We start from the raw sequence: 26,327 nt of genomic DNA, 5'->3' as shown, positions 1-26,327 counted from the left end.
TCAGTCCCGGGCAGGCCTTGGTCTCTGCCTCTGGCCTCTGCTTCTCACACATGGTTGCTTCATCCTCTTTCCACTGCAACAGGCTGACTCCACTTCCCATGGCCATACTTCCACCTGACAGTCTCCATCACTAGGCATGAATGTTGCTGGGGATCTCTCACTTGTCCCAAGTTAAGAGATCCCTGTGGAAGGGCCAGTGTGGGTAAGCTATGACCAGGGTGCTGGGACATAGAAATACATGACAATTCCAACGGGAATGCAGTGTTTGTCCTGGAGGAAGAGTCCAGGAGACTAGGAGGTATTTGCTGAGACAAGGATATCCTCTTCCCCCTCCTTAGAGATAAGGGCTTGAGGAGAACAGCCTGAACAATGAGATGGGAGTGGAATCCTTAAGAAGTCGAAATAAAAACTCCCGAGAGGGGAATGTGCCTGGCTAGGGATATCCACCCTTACAATGATTGACATCTGGTGGAAAAAAACCTGGAGCAAATCTCTCCTTGATCGGGCCCCCAAAGAGAGCACCTGGTTATCTTAGGGGCTGAGACAAGTTTCAAGAACTGTGCCCCCCCACCCTTTCCCAACCCACTCTTAGAGAACTAAACCGTGGGGGTAACCATCCTGCCATTTTAACTATATTTATAAATCCCTGATCCTTTATGTAGGGCTTTTTTTCTATTCTGCGCTTAGCCCGAATGTTGCTATTTTCACAGAGGAAATCGGAGGAAAGAGGCTGTAATTATAGGTCAGACACCAGTTCCGGAAGCAGCCAAGGCAGCAGAGAGCCCATGGCTCCCTGCCCTCTTCCGGGCTGCACCCTGGACCTCTCCCCCTCTTTCCTCGGGCCTAGGGCAGCGCTCGTGCCTTTGTCCCCTTCTCGTCTCTTCCTTTGTTCACCAGCTCCACATATCACGGGACGGAAAGAGAAAGTTAGAAATAAAAGCCAGTGAATTAAAGCACCACGATGCTTGGACAGACCTGTCTCTTGGAGATAATTCAAATGGAAAAGAAAAGGGGAAAAAATATAACACATACACACACACATTTCAGGTCATTGGCCTTTTTAAACAGACCGCCGGCAATATTTACTCCTCCCGAAATAGCACAGTCACATGAAATAAAACCGTGTTCGGTAAAGCCCGCAAAACAAAAGGACAATTTACAGGCTGGCACACTTACTGAGAGCCCTCTGTTTGCCAGCCCGGATCAGGGCCTGCAGCTTCCTGACTCTCCTGGCCACCTTCTGCCCAAACCCTGCGGGACATTGGGGGGGTGGGGGGGTAGGGTCAAGGTCACACTGCCTTGGAGACCCTCCTGGACATTTGTCCCCTCCAATAATATGGGAAGGTGGCCGAAGGGTGGAGAGCAGAGCTGTGACAAGGATGTGGCGAATGTGGCCTCCATCATAGAACAGGTGCCTAGAAGTGCAAGTTGCAGACATCACAGGAACAGTGCCCCTCACCAACGGTGGCCCTCACCCTCTGGCATGGCCACCTCTGTCTCCCTTTGTCCCTCCTTTGGTTCTGTCTTCTTTGTTGCCTACCTCCCCCCATCCTCTCTTGACTTTCCTTCATTTACCCCATACCCTTTTTTATATTCCCCCTTTGCCTTCTCTCCTTACCTCTTCGTTGTGCTGGGGCCCCCGGGGGACCTTTCCTGAGCAATCATGCTGTAGCCTGACAGGTCAGTGAGTGGACAGGCACAGGCCAGGTCTGGGCTTGTGGTGACCTCCCATGGGGGCTCAGGCCTCACTGAGGTCTCAAGGAAAGCTTCTCGGCTTCACCCTTTGAAACTCTTCTCAGTTGCCCAAGATTCCTTTTACAAAGCCAAAAGCCATTTGAGAGAAAAAAAAAAAATTCATTAGCTTGGTGAATATGCTTCCCAAAGCCCCTTCACATTCGCTGATGTAATCTTTACATGGACCTCAGGGAGTGTGCAAAGCAGGGGAGGAAGCAGAAAAATAAAGAGGTTCAGTAACCGACCCGAATCAGTCAGAGAACCCTGTTCTCTGCTCCCTGGGCTTCTGTGCACAGAGAAAAAAGAGGAAAATAAGAGCCATTCCAGTTGCCAGAGAGAGGCTCTTCTAGTATCCAGGGTGAGAGTTACACCTCACCTGAATGAGGCCTGAATCCCTGGCTTATCACATGTTGGACACTTGGTTGACAGTGGAGGTCATCACCTGGAACCTCACGAGGCCTCCACGGGGGCTCCACGTTTCCTGCCCTTACATCACAGTCTAGCGGCTGTCACCTTCGTGTGTGTTCACTGCCAAAGCACGTCCAGCGAGGTGCAAGGGGTTAGCCAGCGATGTGCATAACACATACTCCAATTTTTTCAAGTGTTTTGCGGTTGTGAAGAAAATTATCTTGAGGGCTCCAATGAAGTTTGTCTGCCAACTGATCAACCGATCAACCAGTCTAGCTATCATCTAGCTATCAACAAATAGTTGCTGAGTCTCAGCATCATGCTACGTGATAGCATGTGTGAGGTTCTGATGTTTGTGGGGAAAGGAAACCTTAAGAAAGTGAGGGTTGCCGAGCCCATGTGCTTTCACTTCTAACAGCCAGCACCTGTGTCTCTATGTCAAAGGGCTGTCCTCAAGCTGTCAGGATGTCCTTTACCTGGGGACCCTGTGAGGTGAGGGCCTGGACTGTCCACACCCATGGAGCAGCCCTGGACCAGTGACTGATAGGTACAGGGGCATTGGTCCCCAGTGGGACTGAGCTTGTCACTTGATTTCATCCCTGTTTGGCTTCCACATACTCCCCAGGCTACGTTGCCATACTCCTGATTTTTCCTGGAAACACATCCATAAAAACCACTCTCACCTCAATTCTTGTTTTAGGATATGCTTGCTTTGTCTTGGGCTCCATCCCACGTTAATCTCAAGGATCAGAGTAAACGAGAGAGATGAGGGGGGCAGACCAGGCTCTCCTTCCGGCACCAGAGAAGCCTGTCAGTACAAGCTGTAGGTGGGGTCTTCCTAAACACCCAGGGATCAGAGCCAGCGCCCAGGCAGGGAGGGGAACCATGGTCCCAAGTCTGCACGGAGTGCAGCCCCGGGGTGGGGGAGCCAAGGACTGATAGGAAATTAAGATCCTTTGACACCTAGGAGTTTCCAGGTTGAAGAATACTAGAAGACAAAACCGAAACAAGAGAACATCTGCAAAGTGGCCAGAGATGACAGCTGTGAGGCATTTCTCCCAAGTGGCTTCCATGGAGCAGAAGTTCCTGAGCAGACCTGGGCCTGAGCATCTGGGAACTACCATCTGGGATGCCCACAAAGAACTGAGAAAAGGAATGAAGTATTGAGACATTGATACAACATGCATGAGCCCTGAAAACCCAAATGAAAGAAGCCAGACACAAAAGGCTACCTAGTGCACGGTTCCCCTTACATGAAATGTGCAGAAATAGGCAAATCCAGGGAGATGGAAAGTAGATCAGCGGTTGCCAGGGGCTGGGGCAGGAGAGGAAGAGGAGCAACTGCTTCATGCACACAGTTTCTTTATCAGTGATGGTGATGTACTGGAATTAGTGGTGATGATCACAAAAACCTTATGAAAATACTAAAGTCCTATAAACTGTGCACTTTAAAATGGTAAAATTTTGTGCTATGTAAATGGTATCTCAACAAAAGGTAGGGAGGAAGGAAGGAGAGAGGGAGGGAGGAAAGAAGGAGGGAAGGGAGGAAGGAGGAAGGGAGAACAAACAAAAGAACTGGGAACTTTGGGGCAGTGGAAGGAGAGGCTGGAGTCCTCCTTCATCGGGACTGCAAGTTAGTAGAATTTTGGATATTAATGTATTAATGTGTGCTCCTCCCTCCTTTGGCTGGTGATGATTGGGATCATTAGTGTTCTGTAAGTGATGAAGGAGGGAGGACCTCTGTGGCTGTACGCGGTGGCAGTCCTGCTCAGTGATAAATTTCTGTAAACTTCTTCAGCACCTAAGGTCTCCACTGCCTAAGATATAAGGATGAAGGAGATAGAAGGAGACTTTTTTGCCTAATGATTTCATGAGTGTCCATCTCATTTCCCCAACTACAATGTAAACTTCTGAGGGTAGAGATCATGTCCTTTGAGGGAATTGGGGATTCTCTCTTCTTTTCCTTGACCCTGTGACCTCCCCACGCTGACTCTAAACTGAATGTAGACCTGGGGCCTGACGCTAGGGCCCACGCTGGATGAGTCTTCAATCCTCTGTTCTATTGGCTGCTAATTTCTCTACCTTTTTCTCCAAGGATCAGGGATGGTTCACAGTTCCAGAAACTTCCCTCATTTCTGTCCTAATACTTGGCATCATTTGCTCCCTTCAACAGGAAAGCAAATTTGATTTCTGGAGGTCACGTGACACCTGCTTTTTCTTGCTCACAAGACATGCCAACACGGAGCAAGCATATAATGTGACCACCAGGGTAATATATTTGCTATTAAACTCTAGCAAGATTGAGGCTTATGCATCAAAGCCAGTTCAAAAATCACTACACGTTTTCTCTTTCAGTGGAAAAATAAAGAACTTCCAATTAAACTGTAGAATGGAGCTTCTTCCATCCAGTCCCTCCTGTATTTCCTAAACTTCTGGGAATAAAAATAAGTCCTGTTCGGACTGCAGTTAGTTGGTTCCTTTCTACTCTAGAAACTTCTCCACTGTCCTTTGTGTGCTGTGCTGGGGGCCTGAGGCCTCCACTCCTCACCCCACTCCTCTGCCCGGAGAAACAGACTTGTGCCGCCGGGCCAGGCCTCCATGGGCCCACACTTCATAAGGGGGTCTGTCTCCAGACACCCAGGTCAGGTGTTTACTCGAAGACTTGGATGAATAGGAATGTCACTTCCTTGTTTCAGAATTGGCAGAGTGCCTGCCCCTCCCTACCGGCTGAGGGCCAGAGATGGCTTGAGGTCTACACGTCCTCTCTACAGGCACATTCTCTCTCTCTCTCTCTTTAAAGATTTTATTTATTTATTCATGAGAAACACAGACGTAGGCAGAGGGAGAAGCAGGCTCCATGCAGGGAGCCCCATGCGGGACTTGATCCCCGGTCTCCAGGATCACGCCCTGAGCCAAAGGCAGATACTCAACTGCAGAGCCACCCACGCGTCCCTAAGGCACATTCTCAATGTCCCCGAGGCCCAGCTACATCTGGACTCAGAATTTCTGCCTCCTGAGAGAGTATGAGCATTTGTGTATTTTACATGTGTGTTCATGGGGCTGGTATATGCATACTATAGGTTAGAGTGTTTTGGGGACATATGATATATATCTACACACACATATATATTTATACACACACAAGAACACATATAGATGTGATTTTTCATAAGTGATATCAAATGATATATTGGAAAGCTGTTTTTCTAAGCAAATAATAAAAATGGATATTACCGAGTGCTATGGACTAATCTCATTTAACCTTTAAAGCCATTCTGTGAGGTCGGTACCATTGGTATCCCCATTTCACAGATGAGGAGACTAAACTGTGAACAGAGGGAATAAAGTTAGCCTCTGGGGAGCGGCCATACAGCTAGAAAGGGGGCAGAACCTGGATTTGGACTCCTCTGACTCAAAGACTCTGCTCTTGACCATACAGCCCAGCGACAGTAGGCAGCACAGGCTAGCAAGAGTCTTGAAGTTTGTTCATTCATTCATTCATTCATCCATTCATTCAGATAACATTTGCCGAGTGCCTTAACATGGGCTAGATTATGGGAGTAAAAATATGAACAAGACACAGATCTTCTTGAGACTCAAAGTCTTTTGAAGTAGACAAGGGTATAAATAAATCATTGCAGCTCAGAGTAATGAGGCACATTGCAAAGAGAACAAAAGAGAAGCCATTAGTACTACCCAGGGAAGTTATAGATGTGACATTTTAACTGCATCTCAAGAAAAGAAAAAAGAGAAGCTATTTGCTAGAGAGTTAAACTGGAGAAGAGAAAAGCAGGAAAGGCCACTTCAGGCTGAGCAAATAGCATGTGCAAAGTACTAGAAATCTCAAGTGTGTTATGTGGCTGCAGGTAGAGAGTAAGGGAAGGGAGCTCACAGATGAGCATTCAGACCATGGAGGTCTGGACGCTCTGCTGAGAAGTATCTGCTTCATTGTGCCAGCACAGGGGAGCCACTGGGGCAGCATGATCATGGTGGTGTTTTAAAAGGACAGCTAAAAATAAATAAATAAATAAATAAATAAATAAATAAATAAATAAATAAAATAAATAGATTTTTTAAAAAAAGGACAGCTAGACAGCATTCTGGAGGAAGGTTTGAAGTGGAGGCGGATGGGGAGCAGGTGAAGTAGTTATGCATAGAGGCAGTAAAACAGTGGTTCTCAACTCTGACTGCCTAGGAGCATCGCCTGAGGAAGGAGCATGGAGTTCAAGAAATAGGTCTGGGCTGGAGATATTTGGGGGAGAGACATGAACATCTGGGGAGAGCGTTGAAGCTATAGAAGTAGGTAGTGTTTTGATTCAATTGGTCTGGGTTACAAATGGGATAAATGGTAGGCTTTAAAATCTCCCCACTTGATTCTTTCTTTTTAAAAGATTTTATTTATTTATTTATTTATTTATTTATTTATTTATTTATTTATCAGAGAGAAAGAGAGAGCAGAAACAGAGGGAACAGCAGGCAGAGGGAGAAACAGGCTCTCCATTGAGCAAGGAGTCTGACGCCAGGCTTGATCCCAAGGAGTCTGAGCCTGGGATCATGACCTGACCTAAAGGCAGACGCTTAACCGACTAAGCCACCCCAGTTGATTCTAATATGCATCCCACACTCTCCTACATCTGTACAAGGTACTTTTTTTTTCAAAGATTTTATTTATTTATTCATGAGAGACACAGACAGGGAGGCAGAGACACAGGCAGCGGGAGAAGCAGGCTCCATATGGGGAGCCCAATGCAGGACTCGATCTCAGGACCCCGGGATCATGACCTGAGCTGAAGGCAGATGCTCAACCACTGAGCCACCCAGGTGCCTCCAGTACAAGGTACTCACCAGTGAACAGAGGACCTTGAGCAAGTTTCTTAGTATCTTTAAGCCTTTCGATTCTCTTGTCTGTAAAAAGGAAATGTTATTAGCTTGTACTTCAATCAGAGAAGGTATCACATGTTTGAGCACTGCTCCTGGCACATAGTAAGCATGCAGTGCCTATGCCTAGTTAGCAATGATGCAGGAAAGAGATGATGAAGACTGAAACTAAGTCAAAGGCAGGAGATTGCAAGGAGGATATGAATTAGAAAGACATTTCAGGAGTGAAAATACAGAGCTTAATGAATGATTAGATAGATGGTGGGTGAGGAAAAGAGAAGACTTGAAGAGAACTCCCTGACTTTAAGCTTGAATACTCAAGAGATGGTGTCCCCATCTTGGATGATGGGGTGCAAGGCCAGAGGAAGGGATAAATGTTGAGATGGAGAAAATAAATTAGATTAGACGTATTGAGCATGCTAACTGGAGGCATCTAGCAAGAAGTTGGAGTTATAGTCTGGAGCTCAGGAGAGAGATCTAGGCTGTAGATATTTGGGGAGAGCCACTGGGTGAAAAGTTGAAGCTAAAAAAGTAGCTAATGTTTCTCTAGGAGAATATATATAGTGAGAAGAGTTGCGGGCCAAGTATGGAACACGGTGACTGTCCATACTTAAGAGATTGATAAGGGAGTCTGTCCTCCAAGAATGAGGTAGGGGATACAAAGATGAAACAACAGGATATTTTATCATTAGGAAAATACTACTATCTGTAGGGAAAGACATAGGCCTGGTATAGGGAGAGGTCTGGTTGAGAGTTGAGCAAAGTAACAAGTTTTTTTTTTTGTTTGTTTGTTTTTGTTTTTAGTCACTTTGATTCTAGGATGCTTTTAAAAAACTTTCAAGTTTGGGGCACCTGGGTGGCTCAGTCAGATAAATATCCGAATCTTGATTTCAGTTCAGGTCATGATCTTAGGGTCATGAGATCAAGCCCTGTGTGGGGCTCTGTGCTCAGCAGGGAGTCTGCTTGGGTTTCTCTCTCTCTCTCTCCCTCAGCCCCTCCCTCTGGCCTCTCTCTCTCTCTCTCTCAAATAAATAAACAAATCTTTTAAAAAAAAGACTTTCAAGTTTTCTCATTTTTCCCACTCCTTCCTAAGGGCATCTTTTCCATCCATATCTGGATACAGCACTGGAGCAAAAGGCCTCAGCCACATCCTGCCTGTGACTGTCCTATATTGGGGCTGCTGGGAACCCCCATACCGGGCAAAGCTGCATGCATACACATTATATGCAGAGCCCCTGGCGTGAAGCTTTTAAGGATCCAGGTCCCTGATACCCTGTTCCTCTCAAACCTCCTGTGACTCACAGGGTCTAGCTGACCTCTCCCTCCACTGGAGGAAGCCACTCCTCTATCCCACATGCAGGCTCCCTCATCTCACCCCTATCCACCAGAAAACAAGCCTTGCAAGTAGCAATGTCCCACTGAAAGGTATCGACAACCCAAGTCACACACCGAGTCTCAGAAGTAGGTAGCCTTGGGAATCAAAGCTGCATAATGGCCTGGGCCCCAGGGACTGTAGAAGACTTTCTGAAGCTCACATCTCATATTAGTGGTTCTCAAAGTTTGGTCCCTGAACCAGCAGCATCACGTGGGAGCCTGTGAGAAATGCAGATCCTCAGGCACATTCCAGACTTACTGAATCAGGAACCCTGAGATGGAGCCTAGCAATCTAGGTTTTTAACAGGCCCCCCAGTTGATTCTGATGCATGTTCAAGTTGGGAAAACCACTGTCCTGCATAATTAGCAGCACTGAAAACATGAAGGTTAGAAATCCATCTCTTTCTTTCTGTACGTCTCTCTCTAGTACATAATTCTGCAGACAGTAGAGCTCAAGAAAGGCTATTTAGCAAGTATTTATTGAGGATCTGGTATGTGAACAACCCTTCATAACAAAAGTACAAATACATACAGATAAATACACACACACACACACACACATGCACTTTTTCTTTGGGTGTTTGTACTTCCAGCGGAATTAGCAGGACAAAGACAAAACTTAGTCAAAGACAGTGTAAGGCAACATATAAGGGTTGAAATGAGTGGTCTGTAAATGACACCACAAGAAAGTGATCAGCCAAATCTAGAATGTTAGACATTACACAGGATAGTTAACCTGGTCTGTTTATTTAATCAATGGCATGGCGGAAAAAGTGGAGGAGGGACTCTTTTAGTTTAGAAGGTGTTAAAAGAGAACTCACAGACATAACCAAATGCAATGAGAAAGTTCGTTGCTATTTGAATGCTGATTAAAATACACTCAGCTCTAAAAATCATATTTTTAAAGATAATTTAGGGAACTTGAATGTAGACTGAGAAATAGATGGTAGGGAGGAGTTAGTGATTTTATTAGGTGTGAGAATGGCATTGTGGCTGTGTAAAAAAAAGATCCCTTTTTTGAGGTGCATGCTGAGATATTTGGGAATAAATTGACAGAATGTCTGGAATTTGCTTTAAAATGGTTTCCTACCCCACCCACCCACCCCAAATACAGAGGGAGGAGTGATGAAATAAAATATGGCAAAACTTGATGGCTCATAGAAGCCAGCAAATGAGTCTATGAGGGTTTTTTTTATGCACGTTTGGAAATTTCCATGGTAAAAGCTTTGGGGCTTGCTTGTTTGTTTTTTACTGAGTGTAGACACAGATGGAACAGTTCCCAGGCGGGTGCCCATGGTAAGGACTAGAATGGTTGGTGGAAGAGATGAAGCTGAGCGCTTCCTCCCTCCTGGCCTTCCTCCCTCTCTTGCTTCCCATGAGTTAGTATCTGCCCCCCACCAAGCAGGGTGCAGTATTAAAAGCAGCCCGGTGGGAGCAGTGGGTGTCTTTTGGGGAGTGGGGAGATTGCCTGGGGAAGTTGGCAGCCAGAGCACAGAGGAATGTGGGGAATGCCCAGCTGGGTATCTGGCTGGACTTTGCACCATCCGCCCGTGATGGGGCTTCCCTGCAGAAAGGGGAGTGATGAAATCTGTGCTCTGGGTGAATTGATTTTGACACGCCGGGCAGCACAAAATGAGCTGAAGACGAAGTCTGGTAGAGGGTCGTTAGTGAGGTCTAGGCACAAGGAAGTGATAAAGGCTGGGACCATCTGGGGGTGACCATGACGAGGGGGCCCGTAGAGTGACATTTCAGACGAGTCAAGAATCAGCCGAATCTGGTGGCGCCTGTTTATGAGGCTAGCAGGTGTGAGTCAAAGCTTAACTTGAACGGCCGGGCAGATGGTGGTTGTGTTTAAGAGAGATGAGGAGACTGGGCTGATTTTGAAGATGAAGGATTGGTTGGGAATGTGCAAAATCTGAGATGAGGACAGAACAGCCGAGCTCCCATATTTCCAAGAATAAACTGTTCCAAACAATAGACCATTTCATGGGGAGGTGAGGAGACTCAGAGTCAAAAACATTGGTGAAATTTTTCACTTCGGCCTCCCCTCCCCACAACAAAGCCTGATTCAAGTTTGGAAACAGAGGCCCGAAAAGATCTGGAACCACGAGGGATTTAGCAGAGATAAGAGGTGAAACCGAGGGGAGGGTGGGCAGGCAAGTGGGTATTTCCAAGGTGCTGAAGAAATCTTGCTTTTGACATCTTGCTCTCCCATGACTTTTGCTTCCTGTTGTGATAGAACCTTCTCAGGGTTCCACGGGGCACGGCTCCAGTGGGGCACTCAGTCTGCTCCGAGGAGCTGCATCTCAGTTGGTTAACTGATGGCTGGGGAAGGACATTAGACAGGTGCTCCCTGAGGGTGGGACCAGCTCTATGACTCCAGCCCCAAGTACCCGGACATAGCACTTCTTTCTGGAAACGTGGGCTAGCTGCTGATGTCCTCACCTCACAAAACTGAGGAATGCTTCTGCCATGATTATTTAATCACTGAGCTAGCAAACAAGAAAAAAAAAAGTCACACGGGGCAGGATTTCAAGAGCAGAATTACTTCAGCTGCCTGTGGAAATAACACTGGGTTGTGCAACAAGACTTTTAGGGCTAAAAGGGCACATTAGATCTTGGTCTGAGAGTCTGACCTCTCTTTAAAACACAGCCCACTTTTCCTTCTTTGGAATTGCAGATAGGATGCTGGTGAGGCACCCCCTTTGTATTCCCCCCCAAGAAAAGTCAGAGAGAGAGATCTGATATTTTGTGACACCCCAGAAGCCTTGTGTTGGTTTCTTCCTGATTCTTCATTTCCAGAGTATGATACCAAGAAGCCAATAAGACACATGATAGATTTTTTTTCTCAACTGCCTTCCTTCCTGCTGAACCTTCTCAAGCTCTGCCCCTCCCCTCTGCTTACCTTGCTCTCACCCCACCACAAACCCACTTCCTTGGCAGAGTCCTAGCCAGCCCAGTAACACCCCAAGTCTCCCCTGTCCCCTGTGTTCTTCCTTCCATGGCTCCAGTTCAGGGGTCATGCCCAGGCAGCTTGATCCTGGCCGAATTTCTTACCTCACTCAGCAGCCCTGCACAGAGCTGGCACTGCCAAGCTGGGTCACCTTGGAAGAAGGCAGGCGGGAGCCACTGGGGCAGGCAGGTCGGGGGGGGCGGCGCTGAGAGTGCAGCTGACCTGGGCCCTCTCTTGACTTAATCATTTCAAATATGACTTCTTATCATTACGGTTCTTAATGTCATTAATATAGGAAGAAGAGCTACCACTGAGTGAGTGCCTAGCTATATGACAAGCACAGTGCTAAGCACCCACATGCCTTTTCTCATTTAATCCCTTCCCTGCCCCCTGCAAACACATGAAGTAGGTGCTATCACTATCCCCTTTGTAAATTTGAGGAAATAAGGTTTAGAGAGGTTGAGCCACCTGCCCAAGACCAGAGAGCAACTAGGTGGTTGTGCTGGGATACAGGCTAGATATGCCTCATTCTCAATCCCCTGCTCTTTACCGTCATGATTCACTGCTTGAAAGGCATTTCACTTGACTTATTCCCACCTGCTGAAGTGGGGAAGACTATTTCAAACATGAAACTATTTGGGGGAAGAAGCCGGACACCAGGGATCTGGGGTCAGCCTGCTCCAGAAGCCAGAAGGACTTGTAACTGGTCATTTGCAGGGTAGCCTGCTCTTTCACAAGTTTGTGATTATCAAGCTCCGGCTTTGCCAGGCCTCTGGGCCTATTTCCTACTTGAGTGAATGGTAATAGGGCCAAGGTCATATTTCTGATTTTTTTGTGGATGAATTCACTTCCATTCCATCCTGTGGTCACAGATTGTAGTCCTGACTTTGGCCAACATTTTTCAAGTGCAGACCACTGCATGAGAACAAAAGTGGTTTAATATGGCCCTCTGTTTTGAAAAAGAAAATTAATAAGCAAGCCATTAAAGCATGAACCTACAGATGGATGGTCAAGAGTTACAACCTTGTATAAAGATAGTTTTCTATCTGCAGTAGAGACCTAACACTTTAGTGAATCCCAAAAATCCCTTTTAGTGAAAAACCAAACCTCAATATGTACTCCTTCTCTCCCAAAAGGTATACTGGGTAATGGTTAGAGGTATTCCAACCCAGTTGAAATATTATGTCTTGTTTAATTGTTCTAAGCTTGTTGAGGTCAAGACATATCAACTCATCAAACATCCCTGAGACAGAAGTGAAATCTCTTAGTGTTCAGTAGCTCAGCATAGATCCAGTACAGGGCTAGTATACAGTGGACATGAAGTGATACAGGGAAAGCTGTACAAATTGGCCTCTTGCAGTGATGGCTAAGACTGCAGAGCTGTGAATTGTCCCAAACAGGCTTTGGACCAGTGAAGGAGGCAACTTGCATTCTGCACACAGCTCTGCAGAGGGCTCGGTGGAGAGCCACAGCCATCTGTCAAACTTTGACCAGAGTGGAGGAGACAGGGAACATACTCATGCATGCAGAGATAGACTCAGAAACTCGCACCAAAAATATAGCACACATAACCCCTCATGGGGGCCAAAGAGATGAAGCAAAAGAACCAAGTGGGTTTAAACAGGAAACAGATTTCCAAAAGAGGGAAAGCATGGCCCTCAGAGTTGATGTGTCCAAGTCTAGATGGAGAGAATAGTGGGAGTCTATGTGGAGAAGGGCCTAGGTTAGAGAGTGCCCAAGGAGCTTCAGTTTGTGCGGAGAGAACTAGAAACAAAGCCAGCTGAATTCTATGGCACCATGCCAACGCTAGTTGGTTGGGATAGTTCTAGCCCCAATCTATACCTAATCAACTAGTTGAACATTTATTGATCTTCTATAAATGAGTGGCATTTGTACAAGATGCCAGAAATACAATGATAGTTAATACATAGTCTTCCTTTCGAAGAGCTTATGGCCCAGTTTAGTTAGGAAACAGTAAAGCAAAGAGGTGATAGAGGACCCTGTCATGAAGACCATGATGGACATCTGCCTGGGTGCTCAGAGCTAACAGAGGAGGAAGACCAAGCTCAAGGGGGGTATCAGGGATGGCAGCACCTGACTTATCTTAAAGCATAAGCAGAAGATGGAAGGCGAAAAAGGTGGGAAAGAGCATTCCCAGGGAGAGTTCAGCGTGGCAGGGGCACTGAAAGGAGAGAGGTGGGGCAGGGAATGTTGTTGAGAAATGAATTTAAAGGCACAGGCAGGAGGCAGGTTGGAATTTGAATGGCAAACCAAGGATGCAGTGGCAAAAACCTGGAGATGAAAGAGTTTGAGTAGGGAAATCATAGTGTTAGAGTTTAATCCTTCAGCAGTCAGCAGTCATGGATCTAGGGTGAGAAAACAGAAGAGCTTATGGAAAATAATGACAACATCTTCCCAAATGCCCACCATTTCTCCCCAAACCCTCACTCTTACAAAGTTTCTCTCTCTTGTCCTCTTGTACTATTCAGTGTGCATACGGAGAAGATTGGGGAGGGCAGCCTGATTCTACTTGTACTAAGGAACACGAGCAGACCTGGTGTCGAGCTTGAAGGCCTCTATATGAATTTCTAGAATTCATCCAAAGGTGGTCTCCAAAAGTACTCAGGAGACTGAGAAGTGATTTGCTAGGAAGGTGCCTTCAAAGTTCTCACAGAGATATCTCTTACGTGCCATTCCAAAATCCCATGAAAGAAAGCTGGCTCTAGGAGTCGTCATATTCATGATCTTTAATGGTATTAGCCCAGAACAATCTGAGAGTAGGTAGGATACACTAGAGAGAGAGACAGAGACAGAGACAGAGACAGAGAGACAGAGAAAGACCAGTACTAGTTTTTGTATCACAATCCTATCCTGCTACCAGCATTTCTCTTTTTAACACTACTGTCTTCTGTGAGAACTTTAACCTATTTACATATGATTATTCTTCCTCTAAACCCATGGCTAAAATGCCCATTTGGTTTCTAAGAAGCAGTGGGTATTGGGCGCACGGACTAGCTTTTTAAATGGGTTTGTGTCTTTCAAAACAGGAAGCAGCATTGGCCAACTTCATTAAAAATCAGCATTGGAGAACACTTACTGAGGACTTAATTACGTAATCAGATTTCAGCTTGGGGGCTGGGAATAAAGTGAGAAAGAAAGAGAGAGAAAGAGACTGGTTGTACCTGGGAGGATGGAGAGCGCATGAGCAAGTGATGAAGACAGCTCAATGCCTCCCCTGTGAGCTGGCCTCTGTTAGTCACAGGTCCCTGAGCCTGGTAGCCAAGATAACCAGATCGGAGATGTCCTACTTCCCCAAGCCAAGTGGTTAGTGGCCCTTTTCCCTGGGAAGTGTCCATCCCCTTCCAGGTATGATTGTCATTAGTGCATCATACCTAATGGCAATGGTATTTCTGTAGAATAACAGCAGTTTGACATGAGACAGCACCTCTGCATTTTTCAAATCCAAATGGGTTAGTGCCCAAACTCATACTGAAGTTAGTGTTAAGACCTGAATCATGCCTTTCCTGACTCCCACCAGGCAGCCTCCCTTTCCCTTTGCCAGTTTACCCTCACCTTAGAGCATCACAAATGCAAAATAAACTTGAACCTTGTGTTGAGAGTTATATCCATGAGTCATGTTGAACAACAGCCTTTTTTCTCTCTACATTAACTGTATTTTTCCTCCACTGTGGCCCAAACAGGAATCAACCATGTAACATTAGTTCATCCAGTGGTTATGGGGTGCCTGTTATAGGATAGGCACTGTGTTTGGATTCTACAATGACCCGGGCAGGAAGGTGTCTTCTGATAGAATGCCCAGGGGGGATTTGTGAGTGCAGAGGAGAGAAGGTCACCTGAACTCATGCACTTTCAGGTGGTCAGCAAAACTAACACAGAGGGAAAGATTTCCAAACATCTTAAAAACCCATGTGTGGAGAATGCTCCCAGAACGAGAGGAAGAAAGCTCTGGGAATAAACCATCTGACATCAGCAAGGGAACTGACTGGGATGAGACCTTGTGTCTCTTTCTAAAATCAGAGTGGTTAGAAATAGCTGTTGGAGGGTGTCTGGGTGGCTCAGGCGGTTAAGCATCTGCCTTCAGCTCAGGTCATGATTCCAGGGTCCTGAGATCGGCCCTGCATCAGGCTCCCTGCTCAATGAGGAGTCTGCTTCTCCCTCTTCCTCTCTCCCTCTGTGTGCTCTTTCTCTCTCTCTCAAATAAACAAATAAATCTTTTAAAAAAAGAGAAAGAAATAGCTGTTGGATGGACTGTAGGAAGAAGCAGCTGTGTCCTGAGTTATAGGACTGTCCTTTGGATGGATGCCCACTTTGCTCTGTCCTACCCTCTCCACCCTTCTCACTTCCCATATCAGTTCTGGCTGGCCATTTCATGCTTATCTCAAAGTTTTGCTTAAAACTTCCTCTCTTCGGTGTACTCTTTGTTCTTTGTAGAAGATACATGGATCTCCCCAGTCAGAACTCTCTATTCCCCCTAATTTTTCCAATAGCTCCCACTTATTGACCAAATGTTTCTTGAACAGTTATCATGTGCTATTGGGGGAATTCACAAATTATAAAACATTCACTCTAACCTGACCAGAGAGATAACCATGATTACACTAAACAACAATACAAGGTAGTATATGATTAAATGCCAAATATACACAATGGGTGGCAAATATTTCAGGAATTTAGAGGAGAGAGAGAGAGAGAGAGAGAGAGAGAAATCATACTGGGGGTGGAGTCCACACTGAGGGCCTTCAGTCTAGATGATAAAAGGATAGAATTAGGGAGGCCCCAAGAAAGGCTAGTTTAGGGAACAAATATTCGGAGCAGGGGTTTCATGGTGGCAAAAAATAAGAATGATGTTTAAGAACTCAAGGGCACCTAATGGTTTGCAACTGCTTTCACACACACACTGTTGAATTTAAGAATGGTGAGCTGAGCCAGATTACAGAGACTTCTGAATGCCAGCCAAGATCTGAAGATTCAGCAAGCACTTGGTGGTCACCTACCTCCTGTCGAGCAGTTTTACATATGATATCTCATTAGTTCAGGAGGACATCTTGTGATGTAGATGCTGTTGTCACTATTTTAGATTTTAGTAAATTATGGTTAAGGAACTTTCAAGGTCACAGAGTTAATAGATAATCATAAGAATGACAACAGCAACAGCTATTTCACACATGCCAGACACAATTTCCCAGTATTCTTATAACCACCCCTTTAGGTAAGAACTATTATTATCCTCATTTTTTAAAAGGATTTTATTTATTTATTTGAAAGAGAGTAGGGTGAGGGGCAAAGGGAGAGGGATGAGCAGACTCCCCATTGATCAGGTGGGCTGATGTGGGGCTCAATCCCAGGACCTGAGGTCATGACCTGAGCCAAAATCAGATGCTTAATCGACTGAGCCACCCAGGTGCCCCATTGTTCTCATTTTGAGATGGAAAAACACTGAAGCAAATTTGCCCAAGGTACACAACTAGAAGTGTCTGGACTACACTTAAATTCAGGCTGTCGAGTTTCAGAGTCCAGGTTCTGAAACCTCTAATGCCGAAATGTCCATAGAAATATCATGATACAAGGTTGTACATGAATTTCAGCTCAATAAAACTGGAGTGTTAAAAAAAAATACACACTACAAATGTGAGCCACACGTGTAAGTTTAAATGTTCTAGTAGCCGCATGAAAAGGTAAAAAGGAAGAGGTAAAATTGGTTAATTTTAATAATACATATATTTAACCAAACAACTCTAAAATATTAACATTTCAACAATGTAATCAATAACGTCTCATTATAGTTTTCACATTTTTATGTGAAATCTTCTAAATCCAGCATGTATTTTTCAACTTAGAGTACATTTCAATTCAAATGCTAAATTTGCATCAGAAATATTTGATCCATATTTATATTTCACATAATTTATAGCTGAAAAAGTAGATTTACATACCCAAGTTTTCCCCAAACTTAAAACTTTTTCAATAACTAAGTTGAATTCTAAAAATCATTCTTTTAATATTTGCAATTCTAAAAATCATTCTTTTAATATTTGTCAAAACTGGTTCTTGTATTTTAGAAGAAATAATCTGACTTTGAAGCAAATCCTGTGTTTCAAAATTGTTTAAGCTGGAATAATTCACTAACTCTTGTGTCACCTCAGTAGTGTTAACATTGAAATCAGAGTACTACATAAACTAAAAGCAAGTATAAATTCATAAATAATAGTGGAAGGTTCATATTTTTTAGTTTTTAAAATTAATTTACATAATTCTCTTGCTTACAATGAAAACTTTCTGTATATTAACTCATGTTAGAAAAATGGGTTAAATTGTTGTTATTATGAAAATTTTCCATTTCATCATAAATTGCTGTACCTTCTAGCAAATACATTTTTCCTTCCTTGGAACTTCAAATTTAGCTCATTCATATCCAATGTGTTATTCAGTAAGGAAATATAAATCAAACTACTATCTTTTTGTCTTTGATTATTGAATGTTTGGCAGGTAGTCCTTTCACTTCCAGAAAATCTTCAATTTGAGTTAACAGTATGATAAATCTTTATAAAGGCCCTCCCTTACTCAACCAATGAGCTTTGGAAAAGAACAAGATCATTACCTTTATTTTCTATTTCTACAGTTCCACAAGCTGATAATTCATAGCATTTGTACATTAATGGAACAATTTTAACTACTATAACCATAACACTATCCAGAAAACTAAACACAAATGTCTCCAGTATGTATCATATAAAAAGAATGAAGCAATAGAAGAAAGATCAGTTTCTTACATTAACAATTCAGTAAATCCAAACTTTTGACTACATGGTTGGGGAACACATTACTATGATAGAAACTATGTTTTCATACCAAGATGAAGTTTCTCTTTGACAGATAGAAATAACTCAACCTTATCTACACAATGTGTTCAGTTTTTAAGCTGTGAAATAAGACTTTTTTTTCAAGTAAATTTGAAAATCTTTTGAGGCAAAACATATCCAAAGTATTAAGTGGACGGTATCTCTTATATTGCATGATTTTTCCAACACTAAAGAAACCTCTTGCCATGTTTCACACCTTAAATCAATTGAAGTTCAATACAGTAGAAAGATTTTGTATCCAATAGGCAATTGTTTAGAGACTTAATTGAAGAGCTTTTACTTTTTTTGTAAAACGTCTGTTTTACCTTTTAAAAAATACTTTTTCAACAAAATTTTCATAACTGAATTTTATTATCTCTTCATGTAAAAAGGATTTTTTTGTGTATGCAAGAATCTAAGTCATCTTATAGCTGCCAAAGTTAGAAGTTCGAATCCTGCTAAAAATGGTTTTTAGGGGTGCCTGAGTGGCTCAGCTGGTTAAGCATCTGCCTTTGGCTCAGGTCATGATCTCAGGGTCCTGGGATTGAGCCCCATGGAGCGGGCTCCACACTCAGCAGGGAGTCCGCTTCTCCCTATCCCTCTGCGGATCCCCCTGCTTGTACTCTCTCTCTCTAATAAACAAAATAAAATCTTTTAAACATCGTTTTAAAATTATTTGTTGGACATTGAATTGTAATTTCAGGCACCAATATTGATTCTCTTTTGACTGTTGAGAGGAAACATTTTAGCAAATTCACTGTGTTGGCTGAAACTATCTCCTAATATTGCCCACTTTATTATCTTTAAAATTACTTCTTACAAGCAAACAGCTTTTTCACTTTGCTTTGCTGCAGCAAATTGCTATTGTCGTTAACTGTGAAATTTGCGACATGCCTTCTTCCAGTCTCTTTTGTCTTTAGTGACTTATTTAGAGTACACCCTAGCTTCTTCATCTCTATTCAATCCTGCATCAGTAGTATGCTTGCACTTTAAGTATGAAAAATTTTCCAGGGATCCCTGGGTGGTGCAGTGGTTTGGCGCCTGCCTTTGGCCCAGGGCGCGATCCTGGAGACCCGGGATCGAATCCCACGTTGGGCTCCCGGTGCATGGAGCCTGCTTCTCCCTCTGCCTATGTCTCTGCCTCTCTCTCTCTCTCTGTGTGACTATCATAAATAGATAAAAATTCAAAAAAATTTTTTTAACAAAAAAATAAAGAAAAATTTTCCATACTTATTGTTTTAAACCAGAAACATAATTTCTTATATCAAAATTAAAATCAAGTATTTCAATTTTATTACCAATTATGATTTACATAGGTATCATCGTAACTTGCATTGTCTACATAAATTATTCAAAAAACATTTTAATATTACACTGGTGTGCAAAAAAATTATTCAAACCAGTCAATCCATTGATATCAGTTAGATAAGAGGTGTGTTTATGTGTATGCATGTGCCTGACACTTACACAATATAACAATATCTTCTGCAATGTGTTTAATGGCAAAATGATTTAGAGTGCTTCAGGTTTTATTATTTAAGATTTTATTTATTTATTCATGAGAGACAGAGAGAGAGAAGCAGAGGCACAGGCAGAGGGAGAAGCAGGCTCCCTGCAGGGAACCTGGTGTGGGACTCGATCCCAGGACCTGGGGATCACAACCTGAGCCAAAGGCAGACGGTCAACCACTGAGCCATCCAGGTGCTCCAAAGTGCTTGCTCTAGGATTTATTTATTTATTTATTTATTTATTTATTTATTTATTAAAGATTTATTTATTTATTTATCATAGACAGAGAGAGAGAGAGGCAGAGACACAGGCAGAGGGAGAAGCAGGCTCCATGCCGGGAGCCTGACGTGGGACTCGATCCCGGGACTCCAGGATTGCGCCCTGGGCCAAAGGCAGGCACCAAACCGCTGAGCCACCCAGGGATCCCCTTGCTCTAGGTTTTAAATTACAATTTGATTTAATTAAAATTAAATAAAATTTTAAATTCAGTTCCTCAGTCATACCAGCCACATTTCCAGTATTGAATAGTCAAAAGTAACTAGTGGCTATCATATTGGACAACACAGCTCTTGCCTCTCAGCAGAATTGGAGCTATAATTCAAACCCTGATTCTTTTTTTTTAAATTTTTATTTTTATTTATGATAGTCACAGAGAGAGAGAGAGAGAGAGAGAGAGAGAGGCAGAGACACAGGCAGAGGGAGAAGCAGGCTCCATGCACACGACTGTGGACTCTCCAAGTGGAGATGTTCACTAACACTTAGAATGAGGGTCCGTGTTCAGGAGAAAGACGGTCTTTGTGGCCTTAGTTTCTTCATCTAAAAAACAGGAACAACTACGTTTACTTTGAGTAAGAATGCTTTGAAAAACACCACAGTGCTCATAACGGGTATGTGGGACAGATCTGATTATGATCAGTTGCGGTGGCGGTAGCATCAGTAGTAGTTGTACAGTTAGTTCTTCCTTGTAACCTTCTTTTCTCCCCTGATTTCTGCCATGTGTTCAGGAACTAGAACCAAAGACCAAACCTTGCTTCAGCCAGAATTGCTCTTTCCCCAAGATGACCAAGGCTGTATATTGGGTCATGAAGGTGTATTTGCTCCTTGGTCCCTTAAGATAATTCCAGGAGATCTTTCAGCTCCTGGTAAATAGAGTTCCATTGAATGTCTCTTTGTTTTATCTACTGTGTCCAGAAAGAGAAGCTCAAAAAGCTATAACTCTGGATGAATTAATGAATGGAGCTTAAAAAACACATAAAACAGTATTTATTGTTTAGGGGTACCTAGATAGTATATTTATATAGAGTTATATGTGTACACACACATGCACACAAAACTATATATATATTTCTAAACAATAAATAGCATTTTAAATATATAAAAAAAATTCGTAGGAATTAAAAACACGAAATTCAGAAATTTTACTCTGAGTTTTTTCAACAATGGAGTGATTTTCTGAATGGACCAATACCTAAAGGTGCTAGTTCAGGGAGGCAAGGGAAAGATCTGTAAGTTGGAGGTAACTGTACAACTTGTAATGTAAGAAAGTAGAAACCAGCCTAGAAGATACAAATACAGAAAGGTAATAAAGGAGAAGAGATGGGCCGTCTGGAGAACCTGAATATGGGAAGTACCAACATATTGCAGAGCAAGGAGAAAAACTCATGAGAATAAAGGAGGCTAGAATAGGATCTCTAGGCTTCTTCCTTTAAAAAATATTTATTTGTTTGTTTGATCTCCTTCTCACTATAACTTATTTCTGGATGATAGTCATCTCAGAACTGGATTTGGAACTCCATTCTTTTCCCTATCCAGTCTATCTTGCAGTTCACTGCTGGGTGGGTGGGTCTTAATTATTCCCAATTAAGTCTAATATTTCTCTTTGCTTGCAGCCTCTCCTCCCTTCATTTCTCTAACAGCTGGAGGCTAAACATATTATATCCAGGTCTGGTCAATCACTGCCCTGCTATCAACAGCTTCTCACTACTGAGGATTAAATACAAACTCCTTACCCTGGCATTCAAAGTCCCCTGTAGTAGGCCCCCAACCTGTGTTCTACTTTATCTCTTATTACTTTGCTATACACCAGCCAAATTAATCTACTTCCTGTTCTCCAAATATGCCACACATATTCTCCTCTTAGCAACCTTGCTCATGCTCTTCCCCACCTGAGTAGTTCTCTACCTTTCCTCTCCATATCTATCCATTGAAATTTTATGCATTCTTCAAGGTTAATTTTAAATGGCCCACTCCTCCTTCTTATGTGTTCTTCATTCCCTATCGGATCATCTTTCTTCTTTTAGTTGTTTTTTTTTTTTTAAGATTTAGTTATTTATTTTAGAGAGTGAGAGAGAGTGGGGGGAGGGAGAGAGGGAGAGAATCTTCAAGCAGACTCCCAATCTGAGTATGGAGCCTGATGTGGGGCTCGATCCCATGTCCATGAGATCATGACTTGAGCCAAAGCCAACTTAACTGGACGCTTAACTGACTGTGCCAGCCAGGTAACCCTTTTCCTCTTTTAGTTCTAATTGCATTTTATTTGTGCATTTCTTAGCTTAGCTTATACTGTGACTCTCTGTGTTTGACTTCTTCTTCATGAAACTGTAAACTCCAAGAGAACAAAAGCTTTGTCCTCCTCACCTTTATTTTTCTAGCATATGGCATATAGTTCTTAGCATACAGAAGGAAATGACACTATAAATCATGAATTAATGTAGTACTTTCTCTCTTTTGAAGACTAATACTCAATTCATGTTGAAATATGGAGTCCAACATGTGTGAGGACTGGAATCTTATCTTACCCAGGTTACAGTTATTCTCCTGTCTGATCCCATATCCTTGGCCCAAAGTAAGCTGGGAAATACAATCACTATAATTCAATGTGAATGAGTGGGTCTTAGCTACTGAGGCCAAGAAAAGGCCTTAGCCAGTCAAGAAGCTGGGAAATCTTACATAGGCCTTGCTTGAAACTGGAAGGAAATCCTCAGTCATTAGATAGATTTTTTGCTTCCCCTATAAAGGCATTGTGAAGAGATTAGTTTTGTGTGAAGGACACAAGCATTGTAAAGAGATTAGTTTTGTGTGAAGGACACAAGCAAGTGGGTGAGTGTGTGTTTGTGTGCGCACATTGCACATGTGTGCACATATGGTGTTTTTGGAGGCATGACTGAGCTCTCTTTGTGAATAGTGAGGGATGCCTCGTTCCTGATCTTTGGCCCATTGCCGCAGCCGATGCAAGAGGCTGCACTGGGCCCTGGTTCTCTCTTGTGCCATCCCACTGATCATTTGACACTGGAATCTACTGAAGCACTTGACAGGCTACACATCTTTTACCCATTTGTTTCTGTCATTAATTTTTTTTTTCTAACAGAGGAAAAAGAAGCTCATGTTGTTTGTGTAATTTCTTTCTTTGCCCTGGCCTACTCCAGGCTGTCAGCCCAGGCTAATCATCATCTTTCCCCAAATTAATATACAACATGTCATCACCTCTTTTTAAAAATAAAGTCTCAGGTCTCCAGCCCCGACGACCTTAAAAAAACTCTGTTAATTCAACATATGTAGCCTCAGATTCATCTTTGCTTCCTCTTTCCTGCCTTCCTCTGATATTCTTTTCTTCCCCCTCCCACAAAAGAAAACTGGCTTAGCCTTTGGACTTTTTGATTGAGGTCCCCGATCATCTGGCCACCCAAGTCAAAACTTTGCCATCATTCATTACTCTTCCCTTTGACTTGCCAACTCCCTTTAATCAACTTTTTCCAGTGTATCTTTTGTAATGTCTCTCACATCTATTCCCAATGCCATTTTTCATTTAAGCCCATGATCATCAGGGGATGGAGGACAGGGTATGAACAGGGTTGGTGGCAGTGGGGGGGAAGGTTGGATTGTCACCTGTGAATTTTTTCAAAGTTACACTGTAGTCTGAGTAAGTTTCACAGGTGATGTTGACAAACTGCTTAGTACCACTCAGGCAGGTCTTTATCACCTGGACACCTGTTCTCACCTGCAACCAATCTCTTTGGCTTCCACTTCCCAGTATTTTGGGTGAAAATACTACTTTCAGCATGACATCTATTCTTCAAACATTCTTCATTTTCCCCACTGACCTCAGGATACAGCCCAAACCTGTTAACATGTCATCAGTGGATGCTACCTTCTTTCTCTGCAGCTTTCTCAAATATGGGTACCCTGGGCTTTTTTTCACCCTCCTTCATTCTTAGGCTACACACTCTGCTCAGAACAACAAGGGTATTCTTAGAGCTCATCTATTATCTGTTTACTGATGACTCTCAGATCTCTATGTTCAGCTACATCTCTTTCCTTCCAGACGGCACTATCCAGCTGCTCACTGCATATCTTTCAAAATCAATGTCCAACTTATAATGTCCTGTTATATTCCTCCCCTCTTTGTCTCACTAAATGGCATTGCTGTACACCTGTTACTCAATCCAGATACCCATGAGGCATTCTTTTCTCCTCTCTGTTCCTTACCTCCCCACCCCTACTCCCCAGTAGATCGCTATTTCCTTTACTTACAATAACTCCTAAGACTGAACTTTCCATCCTACCTCACAAACCTTTTCAAGTTCTCAGTATTCCTCTTCTGGCCTGCTGGTCTACCTATCTCTGGCCTGGCCTTCTGTAATCAATTTATCCTCTACACTGCCAACAATGTAATTTTCCTAGAATGTATTTGTGATTGTGACACTCGCTTTTTAAAAGCCCTTCAGTATATCCCAACTGACTTGAGAACAGAGTCCAATAACTGCACACAAGACCCTTCATGACTTGCTTTGCCCTCATCTTCTGCCCACTGTAGAAGGCTCATACCAAATTCCCTTCAGCTTCCTGGTGTATCCCCTTCTCCCAAGGCTCTGCACTTTACCTATTCTACTCTAACTTCTTATAATGTTTCCCTTTCTTGTCCTAACTCCTTATAGTTCTTCAGTTCTCAAGTCTAGAACCTTGTACTCTAGAAAGCTTTTCTTGCTTCCCACCCCATAGACTCTGCACTTCTCCTCTGTTGCTTACCTCTGTCATAGTATTAATTGGATCATCTATGCTCATTTGTGGGGGTTTTTGGTTTCTGGTTTTCTTTCCCTTGCCAGAATCTCTGAGGAAAAAAAAGCCTGTGGTTTCCCCCCCTTTCTATTCCCATAACCTAGACCAGAAAATAGCCAAAAATAAGTGCTGAATGTTTGCCGAGTGAATCAATGTAGCTTTTCTAGCTTTCTCCCCACCACTCCTCCAGAAATCACCTTCTTTAGCCAACACATCTAACTTCCCCTGTATCTGCCTCTGCTTCCCCATGCATGCCTTCATATCACTCCTTCCTTGACTGACTGGTAGATGGTAAACCAAGTAGTGACAGAGAGGGGAGGTAGAGGTGGGAATAATAAGTTGGACATTTTTGGGGAGGGGGGGACCCGGACTTGCAGAATAAATATTGATGTGGCTGTGGACCGAAAAAAAAATAAGTTGGACATTTTGAGTTGACAGACACTCACTTATATAATTATGCCCAACCTTCCAGGTCCAGCTTAAACTCCATCTCTTCCTCAACACAAACACCATCTATGAGCTCTCAGAGCTTATGGTCTCCGCTCTCATGAAATATTGTCCTGAATGAAAAGTTATCTTTTCCTGGATACATGCATCATCTCTTCCCCTAAGGGCTCATGCTCCCTTAGAGTTGAGACCATAATATTTAGCCATGAGCCTTGGCTCATGATAGGCCTAATAAATAGATGTCATTGCTTGTTTGGTTTATAGGGTGACCAACTGTCCTGGTTTACCCAGGACTTAGGTGGCTCCTGGGACAAGGGACTTTCAGTGTTAGAACTTGGAAAGTCCCTAGTAAACCAGGACCAGTTGGTCACCCTGTTGGTTAGCTAAACAGCTGTGTACATCTGTGTATTCAATTACATGATGTTTCTTCTGGTGCATATTCTCTGCTTTGTTTTCATAATTGAGCATTAATTAATATGAGCTTTCCCCACTGATGGTGAGTTCCATGCAGACAGGTTTTGTCTCATCCATGGCTATTCTCCAAGGATCTGGAATGGACAGACACATTATAGGAAGTTAATGGGTATTGTTTGAATGAATGGGAAATATTGAGCACTATTATATCTCTCAATAATCTCATTTTTTTCTTGGTAATGGGACTACGTAGTTTCACATATACTAAATTGTTACAGTGCTAGGCAATATTATGGTCATGACAGTCCAATCTATTCAGTATCTTTTTGTGTGTGTGAATGACTCTGTATAGAGTGAATAAAAATAATTTGAATATCCACTGATTTTTACAAAAGAAGAACAGAGGACCCCAGAGATGCTGGGATACAAAAAATTGCTCCTGAACATGACAAGAGTCACTAGGACCAAACTCTCAGGGGACCAGAGAGGAGTGTCACACAGATAAGAGAGACTTTAAGAGAGGATCTTGTTTGATCTCTTTTTGCTGGATTCTTCATGAGAATGTTACCTACAATATAGCAGGTGTTAGTTAAACACACTTATCCATGGCCACAGATGTGTGTGTGTGTGTGTGTGTGTGTGTGTGTGTGTGTTTAAGCTATATCCTTTGGTATAGAAGTCGAAGCTTAGGATCT

General features: G+C 43.2%; 1 long non-coding RNA gene across 1 annotated transcript in view; it reads right to left on the bottom strand.

The window, feature by feature from the left end:
* Window positions 1-26,327, bottom strand: part of LOC112907157 (uncharacterized) — a 39,776-nt gene that overhangs the window by 5,400 nt on the left and 8,049 nt on the right. The window contains exon 2 of the long non-coding RNA XR_011996386.1: window positions 1,619-1,812. This is a non-coding gene — a long non-coding RNA (uncharacterized lncRNA). The remainder of the gene's footprint in view (window positions 1-1,618; window positions 1,813-26,327) is intronic.

Source organism: Vulpes vulpes, chromosome 13, assembly GCF_048418805.1.
Source record: "Vulpes vulpes isolate BD-2025 chromosome 13, VulVul3, whole genome shotgun sequence".
In the NCBI taxonomy this organism is placed as follows: Eukaryota; Metazoa; Chordata; class Mammalia; order Carnivora; family Canidae; genus Vulpes; species Vulpes vulpes.
Note: the sequence above shows the minus strand (reverse complement) of the source record. Positions and strands in the feature narration are given on the sequence as shown.